At 44.6% G+C, this 25,275-nt stretch overlaps 1 protein-coding gene across 5 annotated transcripts in view; it reads left to right on the top strand.

Moving 5' to 3' along the window:
• LOC106577179 (janus kinase and microtubule-interacting protein 3) overlaps positions 1-25,275 on the top strand; it is a 296,667-nt gene that overhangs the window by 130,914 nt on the left and 140,478 nt on the right. The gene's annotated exons all lie outside the window — the stretch shown is intronic.

Genomic DNA, 25,275 nt, shown 5'->3' with positions numbered 1-25,275 from the left:
AACAACTCTGTGGTCACTGTGGTGAGGTAGTTAGTCACCCTTATTACAGAACAACTCTGTGGTCACTGTGGTGAGGTAGTTAGTCACCCTTATTCCAGAACAACTCTGTGGTCACTGTGGTGAGGTAGTTAGTCACCCTTATTACCGAACAACTCTGTGGTCACTGTGGTGAGGTAGTTAGTCACCCTTATTACAGAACAACTCTGTGGTGAGGTAGTTAGTCACCCTTATTACAGAACAACTCTGTGGTCTCTGTGGTGAGGTAGTTAGTCACCCTTATTACAGAACAACTCTGTGGTGAGGTAGTTAGTCACCCTTATTACAGAACAACTCTGTGGTCTCTGTGGTGGGGTAGTTACTCACCCTTATTACAGAACAACTTTGTGGTCTCTGTGGTGAGGTAGTTAGTCACCCTTATTACAGAACAACTCTGTGGTGAGGTAGTTAGTCACCCTTATTACAGAACAACTCTGTGGTCTCTGTGGTGAGGTAGTTAGTCACCCTTATTACAGAACAACTCTGTGGTGAGGTAGTTAGTCACCCTTATTACAGAACAACTGGCCTGTGGTGAGGTAGTTAGTCACCCTTATTACAGAACAACTCTGTGGTCTCTGTTGTGAGGTAGTTAGTCACCCTTATTACAGAACAACTCTGTGGTGAGGTAGTTAGTCACCCTTATTACAGAACAACTCTGTGGTCTCTGTGGTGGGGTAGTTAGTCACCCTTATTACAGAACAACTCTGTGGTGGTGTAGGTAGTTAGTCACCCTTATTACAGAACAACTCTGTGGTCTCTGTGGTGAGGTAGTTAGTCACCCTTATTACAGAACAACTCTGTGGTGAGATAGTTAGTCACCCTTATTACAGAACAACTCTGTGGTCTCTGTGGTGGGGTAGTTACTCACCCTTATTACAGAACAACTTTGTGGTCTCTGTGGTGAGGTAGTTAGTCACCCTTATTACAGAACAACTCTGTGGTCACTGTGGTGAAGTAGTTAGTCACCCTTATTACAGAACAACTCTGTGGTGAGGTAGTTAGTCACCCTTATTACAGAACAACTCTGTGGTCACTGTGGTGAGGTAGTTAGTCACCCTTATTACAGAACAACTCTGTGGTCACTGTGGTGAGGTAGTTAGTCACCCTTATTCCAGAACAACTCTGTGGTGAGGTAGTTAGTCACCCTTATTACAGAACAACTCTGTGGTCACTGTGGTGGGGTAGTTAGTCACCCTTATTACAGAACAACTCTGTGGTGAGGTAGTTAGTCACCCTTATTACAGAACAACTCTGTGGTCTCTGTTGTGAGGTAGTTAGTCACCCTTATTACAGAACAACTCTGTGGTGAGGTAGTTAGTCACCCTTATTACAGAACAACTCTGTGGTCTCTGTGGTGGGGTAGTTAGTCACCCTTATTACAGAACAACTCTGTGGTGGTGTAGGTAGTTAGTCACCCTTATTACAGAACAACTCTGTGGTCTCTGTGGTGAGGTAGTTAGTCACCCTTATTACAGAACAACTCTGTGGTGAGGTAGTTAGTCACCCTTATTACAGAACAACTCTGTGGTCTCTGTGGTGGGGTAGTTACTCACCCTTATTACAGAACAACTTTGTGGTCTCTGTGGTGAGGTAGTTAGTCACCCTTATTACAGAACAACTCTGTGGTCACTGTGGTGAAGTAGTTAGTCACCCTTATTACAGAACAACTCTGTGGTGAGGTAGTTAGTCACCCTTATTACAGAACAACTCTGTGGTCACTGTGGTGAGGTAGTTAGTCACCCTTATTACAGAACAACTCTGTGGTCACTGTGGTGAGGTAGTTAGTCACCCTTATTCCAGAACAACTCTGTGGTGAGGTAGTTAGTCACCCTTATTACAGAACAACTCTGTGGTCACTGTGGTGGGGTAGTTAGTCACCCTTATTACAGAACAACTCTGTGGTGAGGTAGTTAGTCACCCTTATTACAGAACAACTCTGTGGTCACTGCAGTGAGGTAGTTAGTCACCCTTATTACAGAACAACTCTGTGGTCACTGTGGTGAGGTAGTTAGTCACCCTTATTACAGAACAACTCTGTGGTCACTGTGGTGAGGTAGTTAGTCACCCTTATTCCAGAACAACTCTGTGGTGAGGTAGTTAGTCACCCTTATTACAGAACAACTCTGTGGTCACTGTGGTGGGGTAGTTAGTCACCCTTATTACAGAAAAACTCTGTGGTGAGGTAGTTAGTCACCCTTATTACAGAACAACTCTGTGGTCACTGTGGTGAGGTAGTTAGTCACCCTTATTACAGAACAACTCTGTGGTCACTGTGGTGAGGTAGTTAGTCACCCTTATTCCAGAACAACTCTGTGGTGAGGTAGTTAGTCACCCGTATTACAGAACAACTCTGTGGTCACTGTGGTGAGGTAGTTAGTCACCCTTATTACAGAACAACTCTGTGGTGAGGTAGTTAGTCACCCTTATTACAGAACAACTCTGTGGTCTCTGTGGTGGGGTAGTTAGTCACCCTTATTACAGAACAACTCTGTGGTGGTGTAGGTAGTTAGTCACCCTTATTACAGAACAACTCTGTGGTCTCTGTGGTGAGGTAGTTAGTCACCCTTATTACAGAACAACTCTGTGGTGAGGTAGTTAGTCACCCTTATTACAGAACAACTCTGTGGTCTCTGTTGTGAGGTAGTTAGTCACCCTTATTACAGAACAACTCTGTGGTGAGGTAGTTAGTCACCCTTATTACAGAACAACTCTGTGGTCTCTGTGGTGGGGTAGTTAGTCACCCTTATTACAGAACAACTCTGTGGTGGTGTAGGTAGTTAGTCACCCTTATTACAGAACAACTCTGTGGTCTCTGTGGTGAGGTAGTTAGTCACCCTTATTACAGAACAACTCTGTGGTGAGATAGTTAGTCACCCTTATTACAGAACAACTCTGTGGTCTCTGTGGTGGGGTAGTTACTCACCCTTATTACAGAACAACTTTGTGGTCTCTGTGGTGAGGTAGTTAGTCACCCTTATTACAGAACAACTCTGTGGTCACTGTGGTGAAGTAGTTAGTCACCCTTATTACAGAACAACTCTGTGGTGAGGTAGTTAGTCACCCTTATTACAGAACAACTCTGTGGTCACTGTGGTGAGGTAGTTAGTCACCCTTATTACAGAACAACTCTGTGGTCACTGTGGTGAGGTAGTTAGTCACCCTTATTCCAGAACAACTCTGTGGTGAGGTAGTTAGTCACCCTTATTACAGAACAACTCTGTGGTCACTGTGGTGGGGTAGTTAGTCACCCTTATTACAGAACAACTCTGTGGTGAGGTAGTTAGTCACCCTTATTACAGAACAACTCTGTGGTCACTGCAGTGAGGTAGTTAGTCACCCTTATTACAGAACAACTCTGTGGTCACTGTGGTGAGGTAGTTAGTCACCCTTATTACAGAACAACTCTGTGGTCACTGTGGTGAGGTAGTTAGTCACCCTTATTCCAGAACAACTCTGTGGTGAGGTAGTTAGTCACCCTTATTACAGAACAACTCTGTGGTCACTGTGGTGGGGTAGTTAGTCACCCTTATTACAGAACAACTCTGTGGTGAGGTAGTTAGTCACCCTTATTACAGAACAACTCTGTGGTCACTGTAGTGAGGTAGTTAGTCACCCTTATTACAGAACAACTCTGTGGTCACTGTGGTGAGGTAGTTAGTCACCCTTATTCCAGAACAACTCTGTGGTGAGGTAGTTAGTCACCCGTATTACAGAACAACTCTGTGGTCACTGTGGTGAGGTAGTTAGTCACCCTTATTCCAGAACAACTCTGTGGTCACTGTGGTGAGGTAGTTAGTCACCCTTATTACCAAACAACTCTGTGGTCACTGTGGTGAGGTTGTTAGTCACCCTTATTCCAGAACAACTCTGTGGTGAGGTAGTTAGTCACCCTTATTACAGAACAACTCTGTGGTCACTGTGGTGATGTAGTTAGTCACCCTTATTACAGAACAACTCTGTGGTCACTGTGGTGAGGTAGTTAGTCACCCTTATTACAGAACAACTCTGTGGTGAGGTAGTTAGTCACCCGTATTACAGAACAACTCTGTGGTCACTGTGGTGAGGTAGTTAGTCACCCTTATTCCAGAACAACTCTGTGGTCACTGTGGTGAGGTAGTTAGTCACCCTTATTACCGAACAACTCTGTGGTCACTGTGGTGAGGTAGTTAGTCACCCTTATTACAGAACAACTCTGTGGTGAGGTAGTTAGTCACCCTTATTACAGAACAACTCTGTGGTCTCTGTGGTGAGGTAGTTAGTCACCCTTATTACAGAACAACTCTGTGGTGAGGTAGTTAGTCACCCTTATTACAGAACAACTCTGTGGTCTCTGTGGTGGGGTAGTTATTCACCCTTATTACAGAACAACTTTGTTGTCTCTGTGGTGAGGTAGTTAGTCACCCTTATTACAGAACAACTCTGTGGTCTCTGTGGTGAGGTAGTTAGTCACCCTTATTACAGAACAACTCTGTGGTGAGGTAGTTAGTCACCCTTATTACAGAACAACTCTGTGGTCTCTGTGGTGGGGTAGTTAGTCACCCTTATTACAGAACAACTCTGTGGTGAGGTAGTTAGTCACCCTTATTACAGAACAACTCTGTGGTGAGGTAGTTAGTCACCCTTATTACAGAACAACTCTGTGGTCTCTGTTGTGAGGTAGTTAGTCACCCTTATTACAGAACAACTCTGTGGTGAGGTAGTTAGTCACCCTTATTACAGAACAACTCTGTGGTCTCTGTGGTGGGGTAGTTAGTCACCCTTATTACAGAACAACTCTGTGGTGGTGTAGGTAGTTAGTCACCCTTATTACAGAACAACTCTGTGGTCTCTGTGGTGAGGTAGTTAGTCACCCTTATTACAGAACAACTCTGTGGTGAGATAGTTAGTCACCCTTATTACAGAACAACTCTGTGGTCTCTGTGGTGGGGTAGTTACTCACCCTTATTACAGAACAACTTTGTGGTCTCTGTGGTGAGGTAGTTAGTCACCCTTATTACAGAACAACTCTGTGGTCACTGTGGTGAAGTAGTTAGTCACCCTTATTACAGAACAACTCTGTGGTGAGGTAGTTAGTCACCCTTATTACAGAACAACTCTGTGGTCACTGTGGTGAGGTAGTTAGTCACCCTTATTACAGAACAGCTCTGTGGTCACTGTGGTGAGGTAGTTAGTCACCCTTATTCCAGAACAACTCTGTGGTGAGGTAGTTAGTCACCCTTATTACAGAACAACTCTGTGGTCACTGTGGTGGGGTAGTTAGTCACCCTTATTACAGAACAACTCTGTGGTCACTGTGGTGAGATAGTTAGTCACCCTTATTACAGAACAACTCTGTGGTGAGGTAGTTAGTCACCCTTATTACAGAACAACTCTGTGGTCTCTGTGGTGAGGTAGTTAGTCACCCTTATTACAGAACAACTCTGTGGTGAGGTAGTTAGTCACCCTTATTACAGAACAACTCTGTGGTCACTGTGGTGAAGTAGTTAGTCACCCTTATTACAGAACAACTCTGTGGTGAGGTAGTTAGTCACCCTTATTACAGAACAACTCTGTGGTCACTGTGGTGAGGTAGTTAGTCACCCTTATTACAGAACAACTCTGTGGTCACTGTGGTGGGGTAGTTAGTCACCCTTATTACAGAACAACTCTGTGGTGAGGTAGTTAGTCACCCTTATTACAGAACACCTCTGTGGTCACTGTGGTGAGGTAGTTAGTCACCCTTATTACAGAACAACTCTGTGGTCACTGTGGTGAGGTAGTTAGTCACCCTTATTCCAGAACAACTCTGTGGTGATGTAGTTAGTCGCCCTTATTACAGAACAACTCTGTGGTCACTGTGGTGAGGTTGTTAGTCACCCTTATTCCAGAACAACTCTGTGGTGAGGTAGTTAGTCGCCCTTATTACAGAACAACTCTGTGGTCACTGTGGTGAGGTAGTTAGTCACCCTTATTCCAGAACAACTCTGTGGTCACTGTGGTGAGGTAGTTAGTCACCCTTATTACCGAACAACTCTGTGGTCACTGTGGTGAGGTAGTTAGTCACCCTTATTACAGAACAACTCTGTGATGAGGTAGTTAGTCACCCTTATTACAGAACAACTCTGTGGTGAGGTAGTTAGTCACCCTTATTACAGAACAACTCTGTGGTCTCTGTGGTGGGGTAGTTACTCACCCTTATTACAGAACAACTTTGTGGTCTCTGTGGTGAGGTAGTTAGTCACCCTTATTACAGAACAACTCTGTGGTGAGGTAGTTAGTCACCCTTATTACAGAACAACTCTGTGGTCTCTGTGGTGAGGTAGTTAGTCACCCTTATTACAGAACAACTCTGTGGTGAGGTAGTTAGTCACCCTTATTACAGAACAACTCTGTGGTCTCTGTGGTGGGGTAGTTTGTCACCCTTATTACAGAACAACTCTGTGGTGAGGTAGTTAGTCACCCTTATTACAGAACAACTCTGTGGTGAGGTAGTTAGTCACCCTTATTACAGAACAACTCTGTGGTCTCTGTTGTGAGGTAGTTAGTCACCCTTATTACAGAACAACTCTGTGGTGAGGTAGTTAGTCACCCTTATTACAGAACAACTCTGTGGTCTCTGTGGTGGGGTAGTTAGTCACCCTTATTACAGAACAACTCTGTGGTGGTGTAGGTAGTTAGTCACCCTTATTACAGAACAACTCTGTGGTCTCTGTGGTGAGGTAGTTAGTCACCCTTATTACAGAACAACTCTGTGGTGGTGTAGGTAGTTAGTCACCCTTATTACAGAACAACTCTGTGGTCTCTGTGGTGAGGTAGTTAGTCACCCTTATTACAGAACAACTCTGTGGTGAGATAGTTAGTCACCCTTATTACAGAACAACTCTGTGGTCTCTGTGGTGGGGTAGTTACTCACCCTTATTACAGAACAACTTTGTGGTCTCTGTGGTGAGGTAGTTAGTCACCCTTATTACAGAACAACTCTGTGGTCACTGTGGTGAAGTAGTTAGTCACCCTTATTACAGAACAACTCTGTGGTGAGGTAGTTAGTCACCCTTATTACAGAACAACTCTGTGGTCACTGTGGTGAGGTAGTTAGTCACCCTTATTACAGAACAACTCTGTGGTCACTGTGGTGAGGTAGTTAGTCACCCTTATTCCAGAACAACTCTGTGGTGAGGTAGTTAGTCACCCTTATTACAGAACAACTCTGTGGTCACTGTGGTGGGGTAGTTAGTCACCCTTATTACAGAACAACTCTGTGGTGAGGTAGTTAGTCACCCTTATTACAGAACAACTCTGTGGTCACTGCAGTGAGGTAGTTAGTCACCCTTATTACAGAACAACTCTGTGGTCACTGTGGTGAGGTAGTTAGTCACCCTTATTACAGAACAACTCTGTGGTCACTGTGGTGAGGTAGTTAGTCACCCTTATTCCAGAACAACTCTGTGGTGAGGTAGTTAGTCACCCTTATTACAGAACAACTCTGTGGTCACTGTGGTGGGGTAGTTAGTCACCCTTATTACAGAACAACTCTGTGGTGAGGTAGTTAGTCACCCTTATTACAGAACAACTCTGTGGTCACTGTAGTGAGGTAGTTAGTCACCCTTATTACAGAACAACTCTGTGGTCACTGTGGTGAGGTAGTTAGTCACCCTTATTCCAGAACAACTCTGTGGTGAGGTAGTTAGTCACCCGTATTACAGAACAACTCTGTGGTCACTGTGGTGAGGTAGTTAGTCACCCTTATTCCAGAACAACTCTGTGGTCACTGTGGTGAGGTAGTTAGTCACCCTTATTACCAAACAACTCTGTGGTCACTGTGGTGAGGTTGTTAGTCACCCTTATTCCAGAACAACTCTGTGGTGAGGTAGTTAGTCACCCTTATTACAGAACAACTCTGTGGTCACTGTGGTGATGTAGTTAGTCACCCTTATTACAGAACAACTCTGTGGTCACTGTGGTGAGGTAGTTAGTCACCCTTATTACAGAACAACTCTGTGGTGAGGTAGTTAGTCACCCGTATTACAGAACAACTCTGTGGTCACTGTGGTGAGGTAGTTAGTCACCCTTATTCCAGAACAACTCTGTGGTCACTGTGGTGAGGTAGTTAGTCACCCTTATTACCGAACAACTCTGTGGTCACTGTGGTGAGGTAGTTAGTCACCCTTATTACAGAACAACTCTGTGGTGAGGTAGTTAGTCACCCTTATTACAGAACAACTCTGTGGTCTCTGTGGTGAGGTAGTTAGTCACCCTTATTACAGAACAACTCTGTGGTGAGGTAGTTAGTCACCCTTATTACAGAACAACTCTGTGGTCTCTGTGGTGGGGTAGTTATTCACCCTTATTACAGAACAACTTTGTTGTCTCTGTGGTGAGGTAGTTAGTCACCCTTATTACAGAACAACTCTGTGGTCTCTGTGGTGAGGTAGTTAGTCACCCTTATTACAGAACAACTCTGTGGTGAGGTAGTTAGTCACCCTTATTACAGAACAACTCTGTGGTCTCTGTGGTGGGGTAGTTAGTCACCCTTATTACAGAACAACTCTGTGGTGAGGTAGTTAGTCACCCTTATTACAGAACAACTCTGTGGTGAGGTAGTTAGTCACCCTTATTACAGAACAACTCTGTGGTCTCTGTTGTGAGGTAGTTAGTCACCCTTATTACAGAACAACTCTGTGGTGAGGTAGTTAGTCACCCTTATTACAGAACAACTCTGTGGTCTCTGTGGTGGGGTAGTTAGTCACCCTTATTACAGAACAACTCTGTGGTGGTGTAGGTAGTTAGTCACCCTTATTACAGAACAACTCTGTGGTCTCTGTGGTGAGGTAGTTAGTCACCCTTATTACAGAACAACTCTGTGGTGAGATAGTTAGTCACCCTTATTACAGAACAACTCTGTGGTCTCTGTGGTGGGGTAGTTACTCACCCTTATTACAGAACAACTTTGTGGTCTCTGTGGTGAGGTAGTTAGTCACCCTTATTACAGAACAACTCTGTGGTCACTGTGGTGAAGTAGTTAGTCACCCTTATTACAGAACAACTCTGTGGTGAGGTAGTTAGTCACCCTTATTACAGAACAACTCTGTGGTCACTGTGGTGAGGTAGTTAGTCACCCTTATTACAGAACAGCTCTGTGGTCACTGTGGTGAGGTAGTTAGTCACCCTTATTCCAGAACAACTCTGTGGTGAGGTAGTTAGTCACCCTTATTACAGAACAACTCTGTGGTCACTGTGGTGGGGTAGTTAGTCACCCTTATTACAGAACAACTCTGTGGTCACTGTGGTGAGATAGTTAGTCACCCTTATTACAGAACAACTCTGTGGTGAGGTAGTTAGTCACCCTTATTACAGAACAACTCTGTGGTCTCTGTGGTGAGGTAGTTAGTCACCCTTATTACAGAACAACTCTGTGGTGAGGTAGTTAGTCACCCTTATTACAGAACAACTCTGTGGTCACTGTGGTGAAGTAGTTAGTCACCCTTATTACAGAACAACTCTGTGGTGAGGTAGTTAGTCACCCTTATTACAGAACAACTCTGTGGTCACTGTGGTGAGGTAGTTAGTCACCCTTATTACAGAACAACTCTGTGGTCACTGTGGTGGGGTAGTTAGTCACCCTTATTACAGAACAACTCTGTGGTGAGGTAGTTAGTCACCCTTATTACAGAACACCTCTGTGGTCACTGTGGTGAGGTAGTTAGTCACCCTTATTACAGAACAACTCTGTGGTCACTGTGGTGAGGTAGTTAGTCACCCTTATTCCAGAACAACTCTGTGGTGATGTAGTTAGTCGCCCTTATTACAGAACAACTCTGTGGTCACTGTGGTGAGGTTGTTAGTCACCCTTATTCCAGAACAACTCTGTGGTGAGGTAGTTAGTCACCCTTATTACAGAACAACTCTGTGGTCACTGTGGTGAGGTAGTTAGTCACCCTTATTACAGAACAACTCTGTGGTCACTGTGGTGAGGTAGTTAGTCACCCTTATTACAGAACAACTCTGTGGTGAGGTATTTAGTCACCCGTATTACAGAACAACTCTGTGGTCACTGTGGTGAGGTAGTTAGTCACCCTTATTCCAGAACAACTCTGTGGTCACTGTGGTGAGGTAGTTAGTCACCCTTATTACCGAACAACTCTGTGGTCACTGTGGTGAGGTAGTTAGTCACCCTTATTACAGAACAACTCTGTGGTGAGGTAGTTAGTCACCCTTATTACAGAACAACTCTGTGGTGAGGTAGTTAGTCACCCTTATTACAGAACAACTCTGTGGTCTCTGTGGTGGGGTAGTTACTCACCCTTATTACAGAACAACTTTGTGGTCTCTGTGGTGAGGTAGTTAGTCACCCTTATTACAGAACAACTCTGTGGTGAGGTAGTTAGTCACCCTTATTACAGAACAACTCTGTGGTCTCTGTGGTGAGGTAGTTAGTCACCCTTATTACAGAACAACTCTGTGGTGAGGTAGTTAGTCACCCTTATTACAGAACAACTCTGTGGTCTCTGTGGTGGGGTAGTTTGTCACCCTTATTACAGAACAACTCTGTGGTGAGGTAGTTAGTCACCCTTATTACAGAACAACTCTGTGGTGAGGTAGTTAGTCACCCTTATTACAGAACAACTCTGTGGTCTCTGTTGTGAGGTAGTTAGTCACCCTTATTACAGAACAACTCTGTGGTGAGGTAGTTAGTCACCCTTATTACAGAACAACTCTGTGGTCTCTGTGGTGGGGTAGTTAGTCACCCTTATTACAGAACAACTCTGTGGTGGTGTAGGTAGTTAGTCACCCTTATTACAGAACAACTCTGTGGTCTCTGTGGTGAGGTAGTTAGTCACCCTTATTACAGAACAACTCTGTGGTGAGATAGTTAGTCACCCTTATTACAGAACAACTCTGTGGTCTCTGTGGTGGGGTAGTTACTCACCCTTATTACAGAACAACTTTGTGGTCTCTGTGGTGAGGTAGTTAGTCACCCTTATTACAGAACAACTCTGTGGTCACTGTGGTGAAGTAGTTAGTCACCCTTATTACAGAACAACTCTGTGGTGAGGTAGTTAGTCACCCTTATTACAGAACAACTCTGTGGTCACTGTGGTGAGGTAGTTAGTCACCCTTATTACAGAACAACTCTGTGGTCACTGTGGTGAGGTAGTTAGTCACCCTTATTCCAGAACAACTCTGTGGTGAGGTAGTTAGTCACCCTTATTACAGAACAACTCTGTGGTCACTGTGGTGGGGTAGTTAGTCACCCTTATTACAGAACAACTCTGTGGTGAGGTAGTTAGTCACCCTTATTACAGAACAACTCTGTGGTCTCTGTTGTGAGGTAGTTAGTCACCCTTATTACAGAACAACTCTGTGGTGAGGTAGTTAGTCACCCTTATTACAGAACAACTCTGTGGTCTCTGTGGTGGGGTAGTTAGTCACCCTTATTACAGAACAACTCTGTGGTGGTGTAGGTAGTTAGTCACCCTTATTACAGAACAACTCTGTGGTCTCTGTGGTGAGGTAGTTAGTCACCCTTATTACAGAACAACTCTGTGGTGAGATAGTTAGTCACCCTTATTACAGAACAACTCTGTGTTCTCTGTGGTGGGGTAGTTACTCACCCTTATTACAGAACAACTTTGTGGTCTCTGTGGTGAGGTAGTTAGTCACACTTATTACAGAACAACTCTGTGGTCACTGTGGTGAAGTAGTTAGTCACCCTTATTACAGAACAAGTCTGTGGTGAGGTAGTTAGTCACCCTTATTACAGAACAACTCTGTGGTCACTGTGGTGAGGTAGTTAGTCACCCTTATTACAGAACAACTCTGTGGTCACTGTGGTGAGGTAGTTAGTCACCCTTATTCCAGAACAACTCTGTGGTGAGGTAGTTAGTCACCCTTATTACAGAACAACTCTGTGGTCACTGTGGGGGGGTAGTTAGTCACCCTTATTACAGAACAACTCTGTGGTGAGGTAGTTAGTCACCCTTATTACAGAACAACTCTGTGGTCACTGTGGTGAGGTAGTTAGTCACCCTTATTACAGAACAACTCTGTGGTGAGGTAGTTAGTCACCCTTATTACAGAACAACTCTGTGGTCTCTGTGGTGGGGTAGTTAGTCACCCTTATTACAGAACAACTCTGTGGTGGTGTAGGTAGTTAGTCACCCTTATTACAGAACAACTCTGTGGTCTCTGTGGTGAGGTAGTTAGTCACCCTTATTACAGAACAACTCTGTGGTGAGATAGTTAGTCACCCTTATTACAGAACAACTCTGTGGTCTCTGTGGTGGGGTAGTTACTCACCCTTATTACAGAACAACTTTGTGGTCTCTGTGGTGAGGTAGTTAGTCACACTTATTACAGAACAACTCTGTGGTCACTGTGGTGAAGTAGTTAGTCACCCTTATTACAGAACAAGTCTGTGGTGAGGTAGTTAGTCACCCTTATTACAGAACAACTCTGTGGTCACTGTGGTGAGGTAGTTAGTCACCCTTATTACAGAACAACTCTGTGGTCACTGTGGTGAGGTAGTTAGTCACCCTTATTCCAGAACAACTCTGTGGTGAGGTAGTTAGTCACCCTTATTACAGAACAACTCTGTGGTCACTGTGGGGGGGTAGTTAGTCACCCTTATTACAGAACAACTCTGTGGTGAGGTAGTTAGTCACCCTTATTACAGAACAACTCTGTGGTCACTGTGGTGAGGTAGTTAGTCACCCTTATTACAGAACAACTCTGTGGTCACTGTGGTGAGGTAGTTAGTCACCCTTATTCCAGAACAACTCTGTGGTGAGGTAGTTAGTCACCCGTATTACAGAACAACTCTGTGGTCACTGTGGTGAGGTAGTTAGTCACCCTTATTCCAGAACAACTCTGTGGTCACTGTGGTGAGGTAGTTAGTCACCCTTATTACCAAACAACTCTGTGGTCACTGTGGTGAGGTTGTTAGTCACCCTTATTCCAGAACAACTCTGTGGTGAGGTAGTTAGTCACCCTTATTACAGAACAACTCTGTGGTCACTGTGGTGATGTAGTTAGTCACCCTTATTACAGAACAACTCTGTGGTCACTGTGGTGAGGTAGTTAGTCACCCTTATTACAGAACAACTCTGTGGTGAGGTAGTTAGTCACCCGTATTACAGAACAACTCTGTGGTCACTGTGGTGAGGTAGTTAGTCACCCTTATTCCAGAACAACTCTGTGGTCACTGTGGTGAGGTAGTTAGTCACCCTTATTACCGAACAACTCTGTGGTCACTGTGGTGAGGTAGTTAGTCACCCTTATTACAGAACAACTCTGTGGTGAGGTAGTTAGTCACCCTTATTACAGAACAACTCTGTGGTCTCTGTGGTGAGGTAGTTAGTCACCCTTATTACAGAACAACTCTGTGGTGAGGTAGTTAGTCACCCTTATTACAGAACAACTCTGTGGTCTCTGTGGTGGGGTAGTTATTCACCCTTATTACAGAACAACTTTGTTGTCTCTGTGGTGAGGTAGTTAGTCACCCTTATTACAGAACAACTCTGTGGTGAGGTAGTTAGTCACCCTTATTACAGAATAACTCTGTGGTGAGGTAGTTAGTCACCCGTATTACAGAACAACTCTGTGGTCACTGTGGTGAGGTAGTTAGTCACCCTTATTCCAGAACAACTCTGTGGTCACTGTGGTGAGGTAGTTAGTCACCCTTATTACCGAACAACTCTGTGGTCACTGTGGTGAGGTAGTTAGTCACCCTTATTACAGAACAACTCTGTGGTGAGGTAGTTAGTCACCCTTATTACAGAACAACTCTTTGGTCTCTGTGGTGAGGTAGTTAGTCACCCTTATTACAGAACAACTCTGTGGTGAGGTAGTTAGTCACCCTTATTACAGAACAACTCTGTGGTCTCTGTGGTGGGGTAGTTACTCACCCTTATTACAGAACAACTTTGTGGTCTCTGTTGTGAGGTAGTTAGTCACCCTTATTACAGAACAACTCTGTGGTCTCTGTGGTGAGGTAGTTAGTCACCCTTATTACAGAACAACTCTGTGGTGAGGTAGTTAGTCACCCTTATTACAGAACAACTCTGTGGTCTCTGTGGTGGGGTAGTTAGTCACCCTTATTACAGAACAACTCTGTGGTGAGGTAGTTAGTCACCCTTATTACAGAACAACTCTGTGGTGAGGTAGTTAGTCACCCTTATTACAGAACAACTCTGTGGTCTCTGTTGTGAGGTAGTTAGTCACCCTTATTACAGAACAACTCTGTGGTGAGGTAGTTAGTCACCCTTATTACAGAACAACTCTGTGGTCTCTGTGGTGGGGTAGTTAGTCACCCTTATTACAGAACAACTCTGTGGTGGTGTAGGTAGTTAGTCACCCTTATTACAGAACAACTCTGTGGTCTCTGTGGTGAGGTAGTTAGTCACCCTTATTACAGAACAACTCTGTGGTGAGATAGTTAGTCACCCTTATTACAGAACAACTCTGTGGTCTCTGTGGTGGGGTAGTTACTCACCCTTATTACAGAACAACTTTGTGGTCTCTGTGGTGAGGTAGTTAGTCACCCTTATTACAGAACAACTCTGTGGTCACTGTGGTGAAGTAGTTAGTCACCCTTATTACAGAACAACTCTGTGGTGAGGTAGTTAGTCACCCTTATTACAGAACAACTCTGTGGTCACTGTGGTGAGGTAGTTAGTCACCCTTATTACAGAACAACTCTGTGGTCACTGTGGTGAGGTACTTAGTCACCCTTATTACAGAACAACTCTGTGGTGAGGTAGTTAGTCACCCTTATTACAGAACAACTCTTTGGTCTCTGTGGTGAGGTAGTTAGTCACCCTTATTACAGAACAACTCTGTGGTGAGGTAGTTAGTCACCCTTATTACAGAACAACTCTGTGGTCTCTGTGGTGGGGTAGTTACTCACCCTTATTACAGAACAACTTTGTGGTCTCTGTTGTGAGGTAGTTAGTCACCCTTATTACAGAACAACTCTGTGGTCTCTGTGGTGAGGTAGTTAGTCACCCTTATTACAGAACAACTCTGTGGTGAGGTAGTTAGTCACCCTTATTACAGAACAACTCTGTGGTCTCTGTGGTGGGGTAGTTAGTCACCCTTATTACAGAACAACTCTGTGGTGAGGTAGTTAGTCACCCTTATTACAGAACAACTCTGTGGTGAGGTAGTTAGTCACCCTTATTACAGAACAACTCTGTGGTCTCTGTTGTGAGGTAGTTAGTCACCCTTATTACAGAACAACTCTGTGGTGAGGTAGTTAGTCACCCTTATTACAGAACAACTCTGTGGTCTCTGTGGTGGGTAGTTAGTCACCCTTATTACAGAACAACTCTGTGGTGGTGTAGGTAGTTAGTCACCCTTATTACAGAACAACTCTGTGGTCTCTGTGGTGAGGTAGTTAGTCACCCTTATTACAGAACAACTCTGTGGTGAGATAGTTAGTCACCCTTATTACAGAACAACTCTGTGGTCTCTGTGGTGGGGTAGTTACTCACCCTTATTACAGAACAACTTTGTGGTCTCTGTGGTGAGGTAGTTAGTCACCCTTATTACAGAACAACTCTGTGGTCACTGTGGTGAAGTAGTTAGTCACCCTTATTACAGAACAACTCTGTGGTGAGGTAGTTAGTCACCCTTATTACAGAACAACTCTGTGGTCACTGTGGTGAGGTAGTTAGTCACCCTTATTACAGAACAACTCTGTGGTCACTGTGGTGAGGTTGTTAGTCACCCTTATTCCAGAACAACTCTGTGGTGAGGTAGTTAGTCACCCTTATTACAGAACAACTCTGTGGTCACTGTGGTGAGGTAGTTAGTCACCCTTATTACAGAACAACTCTGTGGTCACTGTGGTGAGGTAGTTAGTCACCCTTATTACAGAACAACTCTGTGGTGAGGTAGTTAGTCACCCGTATTACAGAACAACTCTGTGGTCACTTTTGTGAGGTAGTTAGTCACCCTTATTCCAGAACAACTCTGTGGTCACTGTGGTGAGGTAGTTAGTCACCCTTATTACCGAACAACTCTGTGGTCACTGTGGTGAGGTAGTTAGTCACCCTTATTACAGAACAACTCTGTGGTGAGGTAGTTAGTCACCATTATTACAGAACAACTCTGTGGTCTCTGTGGTGAGGTAGTTAGTCACCCTTATTACAGAACAACTCTGTGGTGAGGTAGTTAGTCACCCTTATTACAGAACAACTCTGTGGTCTCTGTGGTGGGGTAGTTATTCACCCTTATTACAGAACAACTTTGTGGTCTCTGTGGTGAGGTAGTTAGTCACCCTTATTACAGAACAACTCTGTGGTGAGGTAGTTAGTCACCCTTATTACAGAACAACTCTGTGGTCTCTGTGGTGAGGTAGTTAGTCACCCTTATTACAGAACAACTCTGTGGTGAGGTAGTTAGTCACCCTTATTACAGAACAACTCTGTGGTCTCTGTGGTGGGGTAGTTAGTCACCCTTATTACAGAACAACTCTGTGGTGAGGTAGTTAGTCACCCTTATTACAGAACAACTCTGTGGTGAGGTAGTTAGTCACCCTTATTACAGAACAACTCTGTGGTGAGGTAGTTAGTCACCCTTATTACAGAACAACTCTGTGGTCACTGTGGTGGGGTAGTTAGTCACCCTTATTACAGAACAACTCTGTGGTCATTGTGGTGGGGTAGTTAGTCACCCTTATTACAGAACAACTCTGTGGTCACTGTGGTGGGGTAGTTACATGTGTTGTCATGAAACTATCAATGCATTTGGGGAGTTTAATCACCTGGACTCATTCAGAACAGAGGAAATATTTTGGTTGATTCAACAGTTAAATTCATTAAATTTAGATGGCTAGTTAAATTCATTCATATGTTAGTTTGGCAATGTGTTTATGTTTCTCTCTGGGTCTTTCCAATATAGTGTCACGTCCTGACCAGTAAAAGGGGTCATTTTGTTATTGTAGTTTGGTCAGGGCGTGGCAGGGGGTGTTTGTTTTGTGTGTTTCAGGGTTTTTGGTGTATGTTCTATGTTTTCTATTTCTATGTGGTTTTTCTAGTTGTTCTATTTCTATGTTAGTTTTGGGAACGCCTCCAATTAGAAGCAGCTGGTTGTCGTTGCTTCTAATTGGAGGCCATATTTAAGTGGGTTTATTTTCTCTTGTGTTTGTTTCTTTCTATAGCTGTGTAGCCTTACAGGACTGTCGTTCGGGTTTCTTGTTTTGTTTAGTGTTCACGTTTAAAAGTATAAGTATGGACACTTACCACGCTGCGTATTGGTCCGATATTTCTTACTCCTCAGAAGACGAAGATTATGACAGAACTACCCACCAAACCAGGACCAAGCAGCGGGGATTGGAGCACCTGAAAAAAGGATGGACGTGGGAGGATGAACGACGATTCTGGGAGGACAAACTAAAGGAGCTAGAGGAGACCGAGAGGCATCCGGGGGCACACGGGGAGTTTGGCAGAGTCAGGATGGAGACCTGAGCCAACTCCCCGTGCTTATTACGGGAAGCGACGGATCAAGAAAGCACCGAGCTATGCGGCAATGCGCACTGTATTGCCCAGACGCATTCAAAGGCTGGTGCGATCGGTAAAAGCTCCTCAGTATGGCCAGGCTATTTTGAGCACTCAGCCAGGATGGGTTGTGCAGGCTGTATGCTCCAGACCTCCAGTGCGTCTCCAGGGTCCAGTTTACCCTGTTCCTGCTCCTCGCACTAGCCCTGAGGTGCGTGTTACTAGGCTGGCACTTCCAAAGCCAGCCACACGCATCAGGCCTCTAGTGCGCCTGCCCAGTCCAGTACGTCCTGTTCCTGCTCCTCGCACTACCCCTGAGGTGCGTGTTACTAGGCTGGCACCTCCAAAGCCAGCCCCACGCATCAGGCCTCTAGTGCGCCTGCCCAGTCCAGTACGTCCTATTCCTGCTCCTCGCACTAGCCTTGTGGTGCGTGTCACCAGTCTGGCGCCTCCAAAGCCAGCCCCACGCATCAGGCCTCTAGTGCGCCAGCCCAGTACGTCCTGCTCCTGCTCCCTGCACTCACCCTCCAGTGCACCTCCATAACCCGGTACAGCCAGTGCCTGCTGTGAGCACTTGGCCTCCAGAGTCGCCCGCCAGTCCGGCGCAGCCAGAGTCGCCCGGCGTCTTCAGCGGTGGGCTACAGGTTTGAATGGGGACTAAGGCTGGAGCCAGAGCCACCTCCGTAGTTGGAGGATTGGGGAGGGGGGGTGTAGCACGTTAGCCGTCGGTGACGGTAGCCACCCTCCCTTCCCACCCTTTAATTTTGTGGTTATTGTTTTGTTAGTTTTTTTGTTTCAGGTGCATCCAGGGTCTACACCTTTTGGGGGGGGGGGGGGGGGGTACTGTCACATCCTGACCAGTAAAAGGGGTTATTTTGTTATTGTAGTTTGGTCAGGGGGTGTTTTGTTTTGTGTGTTTCGGGGTTTTTGGTGTATGTTCTATGTTTTCTATTTCTATGTTAGTTTTGGGAAAGACCTCCAATTAGAAGCAGCTGGTTGTCCTTGCTTCTAATTGGAGGCCATTTTTAAGTGGGTTTATTTTGTCTTGTGTTTGTGGGTAGTTGTTTTTCGTATAGTCCTTGTGTCCTTACGGAACTGTTGGTTTACGTCTATTTATTTTGTCTAAGTGTTCACTTATATAAATAAAAGATGAGCACGATACCCGCTGCGCCTTGGTCCACTTTCTACGACGCACCTGACATATCGTTTTATTTAACCTCAAGGTGTCATGTTACTTTGGGTATTAACCGAGGGTTGTACCATTTGAAGGGTTATTTTATTTGCCTAAATCTGCATTATTTGAATAATTCCCATCCCAAATCCATGTCAGTGTAACGATCGTCGTGCAGGAAGGAAGAAGTGGACCAAGGCGCAGCTGGGAGCGAACTCATGTTATTTATTACAGACTGAAATAACACGGTCAAAACAGAGAATAAACGTATCGCTACTGCTCCAACAAAAAGAGACAAACAACCCACAAACATCGTGGGGGGAAAAGGAACTTAAATATGATTCCCCAATCAGAGGCAACTAGTGACAGCTGTCTCTGATTGGGAATCGACAGAACCCAACATAGAAATACGCCCCAAAGCAAGGCTATACCAAAAACATAGAAAATAAACTATAGAAATGCCACACCCTGACCAAAATAGAAGAGTTCACCTGGTCAGGGCGTGACAGTCAGTCCAGGATTACTACTGCTAATCATTATTTAAAGAGTATACTGGGACTCAGAAATGCTGAGTGCAGGGAAACAGAAGAGAAGAAATAAAACATGCTTTTTTTGTGTTGTTGAATATCTGAATTAACCTGGGACCTACAGCTTGACAATTTCAGTTTAGTCACAGGCGATATCTAAAAATAATGGAGGAAACTCTAGTCCCGAGGTGCATAGTTATTCTGTGTACATAATGTGTTGCTGGTGACACGTTTCGATTTTATTCAGTTGTACAGTTTCAGTGTACCTGGTAGTCATCTAAAATAGATATATATATATATATATATATATACACTGCTCAAAAAAATAAAGGGAACACTTAAACAACACAATGTAACTCCAAGTCAATCACACTTCTGTGAAATCAAACTGTCCACTTAGGGAAGCAACACTGACAATAAATTTCACATGCTGTTGTGCAAATGGAATAGACAACAGGTGGAAATTATAGGCAATTAGCAAGACACCCCCAATAAAGGAGTGGTTCTGCAGGTGGGGACCACAGACCACTTCTCAGTTCCTATGCTTCCTGGCTGATGTTTTGGTCATTTTTGAATGCTGGCGGTGCTTTCACTCTAGTGGTAGCATGAGACGGAGTCTACAACCCACACAAGTGGCTCAGGTAGTGCAGCTCATCCAGGATGGCACATCAATGCGAGCTGTGGCAAGAAGGTTTGCTGTGTCTGTCAGCGTAGTGTCCAGAGCATAGAGGCGCTACCAGGAGACAGGCCAGTACATCAGGAGATGTGGAGGAGGCCATAGGAGGGCAACAACCCAGCAGCAAGACCGCTACCTCCGTCTTTGTGTAAGGAGGAGCAGGAGAAGCACTGCCAGAGCCCTGCAAAATGACCTCCAGCAGGCCACAAATGTGCATGTGTCTGCTCAAACGGTCAGAAACAGACTCCATGAGGGTGGTATGAGGGCCCGACATCCACAGGTGGGGGTTGTGCTTACAGCCCAACACCGTGCAGGACGTTTGGCATTTGCCAGAGAACACCAAGATTGGCAAATTCGCCACTGGCGCCCTGTGCTCTTCACAGATGAAAGCAGGTTCACACTGAGCACGTGACAGACGTGACAGAGTCTGGAGACACCGTGGAGAACGTTCTGCTGTCTGCAACATCCTCCAGCATGACCGGTTTGGCGGTGGGTCAGTCATGGTGTGGGGTGGCATTTCTTTGGGGGGCCGCACAGCCCTCCATGTGCTCGCCAGAGGTAGCCTGACTGCCATTAGGTACCGAGATGAGATCCTCAGACCCCTTGTGAGACCATATGCTGGTGTGGTCGGCCCATGGTTCCTCCTAATGCAAGACAATGCCAGACCTCATGTGGCTGGAGTGTGTCAGCAGTTCCTGCAAGAGGAAGGCATTGATGCTATGGACTGGCCCGCCCGTTTCCCAGACCTGAATCCAATTAAGCACATCTGGGACATCATGTCTCGCTCCATCCACCAACGCAACGTTGCACCACAGACTGTCCAGGAGTTGGCGGATGCTTTAGTCCAGGTCTGGGAGGAGATCCCTCAGGAGACCATCCGCCACCTCATCAGGAGCATGCCCAGGCGTTGTAGGGAGGTCATACAGGCACGTGGAGGCCACACACACTACTGAGCCTCATTTTGACTTGTTTTAAGGACATTACATCAAATTTGGATCAGCCTGTAGTGTGGTTTTCCACTTTAATTTTGAGTGTGACTCCAAATCCAGACCTCCATGGGTTGATAAATTGGATTTCCATTGATTATTTTTGTGTGATTTTGTTGTCAGCACATTCAATTATGTAAAGAAAAAAGTATTTAATAAGATTATTTCTTTCATTCAGATCTAGAATGTGCTGTTTAAGTGTTCCCTTTATTTTTTTGAGCAGTATATATATGACCTTTTTCTATTTCTCAATCACGTTGTTTTTTGTAAAGCGTAGCATCACGCTGTGTTTTTTGTAAAGTGTAGGATCATGCGGTGTGCCATAATACATGGGAACAGGTGGTTAAGAACAGGTTAACAGGGTCATGCACTTTCACCTGAACTGTAGACTGATGACTTCATAAGCCAGGGATATCACTTTACCTTAGCCAATGGTCTGACAAATACTGTATATTCAGGGAAAATCTGTGAATCTAATAGGTGCCCTGCGTCATTTCTCTAACAAATACAGTGCCTTCAAAACGTTGTTACGTTACAGCCTTATTCTAAAATTGATTAAATTAAAAATAATCCTCAGCCATATAAACACAATGTCCCATAATGACAAAGCAAAAACAGGTTTTTAGAAACAGAAATACCTTATTGTCATGGGATACTAGGAGTGGTGGTAGAGTCAGGCGCAGAGAGCAGAGGTGAAGTATAACGACCTTTATTCTTCCCGGCACAAAACGGTCAACGCCAAAACCAACGGGCGCGTAAAACAAATGACCAACCCAGTACAACGGGCAAAACAGTCCGGAGAGAGAATACAAGGCGTAAGCCAGCACATCCAAAATAAACACAACAGTAAACGTAATCCCACACAAACCTGGGCGGGCTAAGCAGGCTTAAATAAACACAAATCAAGAACACAATAGGGAACAGGTGCAACCAATAAGACTAAACAAACAGAAAAGGAAAAAGGGATCAGCGGTGGCTAGTAGGCCAGCGACGACGACCGCCGAGCGCCGCTCGAACAGGCAGGGGAGCCACCTTCGGTGGGATTCGTGACACTTCTTTTCATAAGTATTCAGACCCTTTGCTATGAGACTTGAAATTGAGCTCAGGTGCATCCTGTTTCCATTGATCATCCTTGAGATGTTTCTACAACTTGATTGGAGTTCATCTGTGGTAAATTCAATTGATTGGACATGATTTGGAAAGGCACACACCTGTCTAGATAAGGTCCCACAGTTGACAGTGCATGACGGAGCAAAAACTAAGCCATGAGGTAGGACCCTTTTGGGTTTCATGTAGAACCCTTTTCTACATGGAACCCAAAAGTGTTCTACCTGGAACCCAAAAGGGTTCTCATACAGAGACAGCCAAATAACCCTTTTTTTCTGAGTGTAGACCAGGGTTATGGCTTTGAAAATAAGTCAAACTGGGATTAAGGTTTGTATTCATAGTTCAACTATAATGACAAACAAAACACACCTCTCTCTCTTCTCACCTAACCAAGAGAAGCATGCTGGTGCCTGGGACGTTTAGGTTGTGACATAAACAACACACCTCTCTCTCTTCTCACCTAACCAAGAGAAGCATGCTGGTGCCTGGGACGTTTAGGTTGTGACATAAACAACACACCTCTCTCTCTTCTCACCTAACCAAGAGAAGCATGCTGGTGCCTGGGACGTTTAGGTTGTGACATAAACAACACACCTCTCTCTCTTCTCACCTAACCAAGAGAAGCATGCTGGTGCCTGGGACGTTTAGGTTGTGACATAAACAACACACCTCTCTCTCTTCTCACCTAACCAAGAGAAGCATGCTGGTGCCTGGGACGTTTAGGTTGTGACAGATGATTTTCTCTTCTCCTCTGCTGTCAGGGTAATATGCTTGTATTTCTGTCTGTAGTTTAGATGTGTAGTTTTAGTTGGTACAGTACAGTAATATTAAATGCTTGCATAGCTGGCAGTATGAATAAATATAAAATGAGGAACCTTCCTCCTACGACAGGATCCCAGGGAGACATGCTCATTAAACAAACGCTGTATCAGCTAGCCTGACACACACACACACACACACACACACACACACACACACACACACACACACACACACACACACACACACACACACACACACACACACACACACACACACACACACACACACACACACACACACACACATCTCTCTCTCTACTGCACCTGCTGTCTCAACCTCGGCTATGAAAAACCAACTGACAACTGTTAGACTGGCTAGCAGTGTGTTCAGGGGTGTTAGACTAGCTAACAGTGTGTTCAGAGGTGTTAGACGAGCTAACAGTGTGTTCAGAGGTGTTAGACTAGGTATCAAGTGTTAGACTAGGTATCAAGTGTTAGACTAGGTATCAGGTGTTAGACTAGGTATCAGGTGTTAGACTAGGTATCAGGTGTTAGACTAGGTATCAGGTGTTAGGCTAGGTATCATGTGTTAGACTAGGTATCAAGTGTTAGACTAGGTATTACATGGATATATTTAGGCTGATAGATATTCACATAGATGTACATATGGCAACCACCCGGTTACTCAACCCTGCACCTTAGAGGCTGCTGCCCTATATACATAGACATGGAATCACTGGTCACTTTAATAATGGAACACTAGTCACTTTAATAATGTTTACATACTGCTTTACTCATCTCATATGTATATACTGTATTATATTCTACTGTATTTTAGTCAATGCCACTCCGACATTGCTCGCCCTAATACTTAAATATTTCTTAATTCCATTCTTTTACCTTTAGATTTGTGTGTATTGTTGTGAATTGTTAGATATTACTGCACTGTTGGAGCTAGAAACACAAGCATTTCACAACACCCGCAATAACATCTGCTAAACATGTGTATATGTGACCAATAACATCTGCTAAACATGTGTATATGTGACCAATAACATCTGCTAAACATGTGTATATGTGACCAATAACATCTGCTAAACATGTGTATATGTGACCAATAACATCTGCTAAACATGTGTATATGTGACCAGTAAAATATGATTCGGTTTAAAGGGAGTGGATCTGCCGTGGAATATGCATTAACATTAGTGTTCCCACTTTACACATAGTTGCTGTTATCTGCTGGTAGAAAAACTAACAGGGCAAGTCAAGGATGTTTTTATGTGCTTGAATTGTCGAATACAGGTGAATGTGTTTTACTTCACGTGAGCACAGCGGTCAGTCTGTTTGACCAGGCTAGAACGTTATTATAGGAGGCTGACGATGAGAAGAGGATTAGAGGATTGGGTCGGTGTGACGTGATGCAGATTTACCTTGTCATGACACAATGTTGGAGAAGACTTTCAAAGACTCCTGCTGTTTATACTATCCTAATCATTTAGTCTATGTTTTGCCTAGTCAACATTTGTCAGAGATTCCACAGAATGGGAAATCGAAAAGGCTTGGGAACCTGAAGTTACCCTTGGGAAGTGCTGGTGGAAACCGGTGCAAGGCAAGTCTGTCTGCAAGGCTGCTTGTTGAAACCGGTGCGAGGCAAGTCTGTCTGCAAGGCTGCTTGTGGAAACCGGTGCGAGGCAGGTCTGTCTGCAAGGCTGCTTGTTGAAACCGGTGCGAGGCAAGTCTGTCTGCAAGGCTGCTTGTGGAAACCGGTGCGAGGCAGGTCTGTCTGCAAGGCTGCTTGTTGAAACCGGTGCGAGGCAGGTTTGTCTGCGAGGCTGCTTGTTGAAACCGGTGCGAGGCAGGTCTGTCTGCAAGGCTGCTTGTAGAAACCGGTGCGAGGCAGGTCTGTCTGCAAGGCTGCTTGTTGAAACCGGTGCGAGGCAGGTCTGTCTGCAAGGCTGCTTGTTTATGCCGTTGTAGAGCCTGAATTGTTGACACACTTACAGTTTGAATAATTCTAGACACCCTCCCTATGGTTCATATTCCTGTTTATCACATAACTGTGTTTCTGTCTTGTGTTATTCTCCTCTTCCTCCTCCTCTTCCTCCTCCTCTTCCTTCTTCTTCTTCTTCTTCTTCTTCCAGGTGGAACAGAAGAAGTAGGCAAAGACTTCAAACACTTAAGTTGTTGTCTAACTTGTTATAAATGGATCAACAGTCTAACTTGTTATAAATGGATCAACAGTCTAACTTGTTATAAATGGATCAACAGTCTAACTTGTTATAAATGGATCAACAGTCTAACTTGTTATAAATGGATCAACAGTCTAACTTTAAAAACAAAAATAAAAATGTCAACTTTATTTAACTAGGCAAGTCAGTTAAGAACAAATTCTTATTTACAATGACGGCCTAATCTGGCCAAACCCTAAACTGGATGACGCTGGGCCAATATTTTGCCGCCCTTTGGGACTCCCAATAACGTCCATTTGCGATACAGCCTGGAATGGAACCAGGGTCTGTAGTGACGCCTCT

This window comes from Salmo salar, chromosome 18 (genome assembly GCF_965601325.2).
Source record: "Salmo salar chromosome 18, fSalSal1, whole genome shotgun sequence".
NCBI classification, from domain to species: Eukaryota; Metazoa; Chordata; class Actinopteri; order Salmoniformes; family Salmonidae; genus Salmo; species Salmo salar.
The sequence above is the reverse complement of the archived record's forward strand: the minus strand, read 5'-3'. Positions and strand labels throughout refer to the sequence as shown.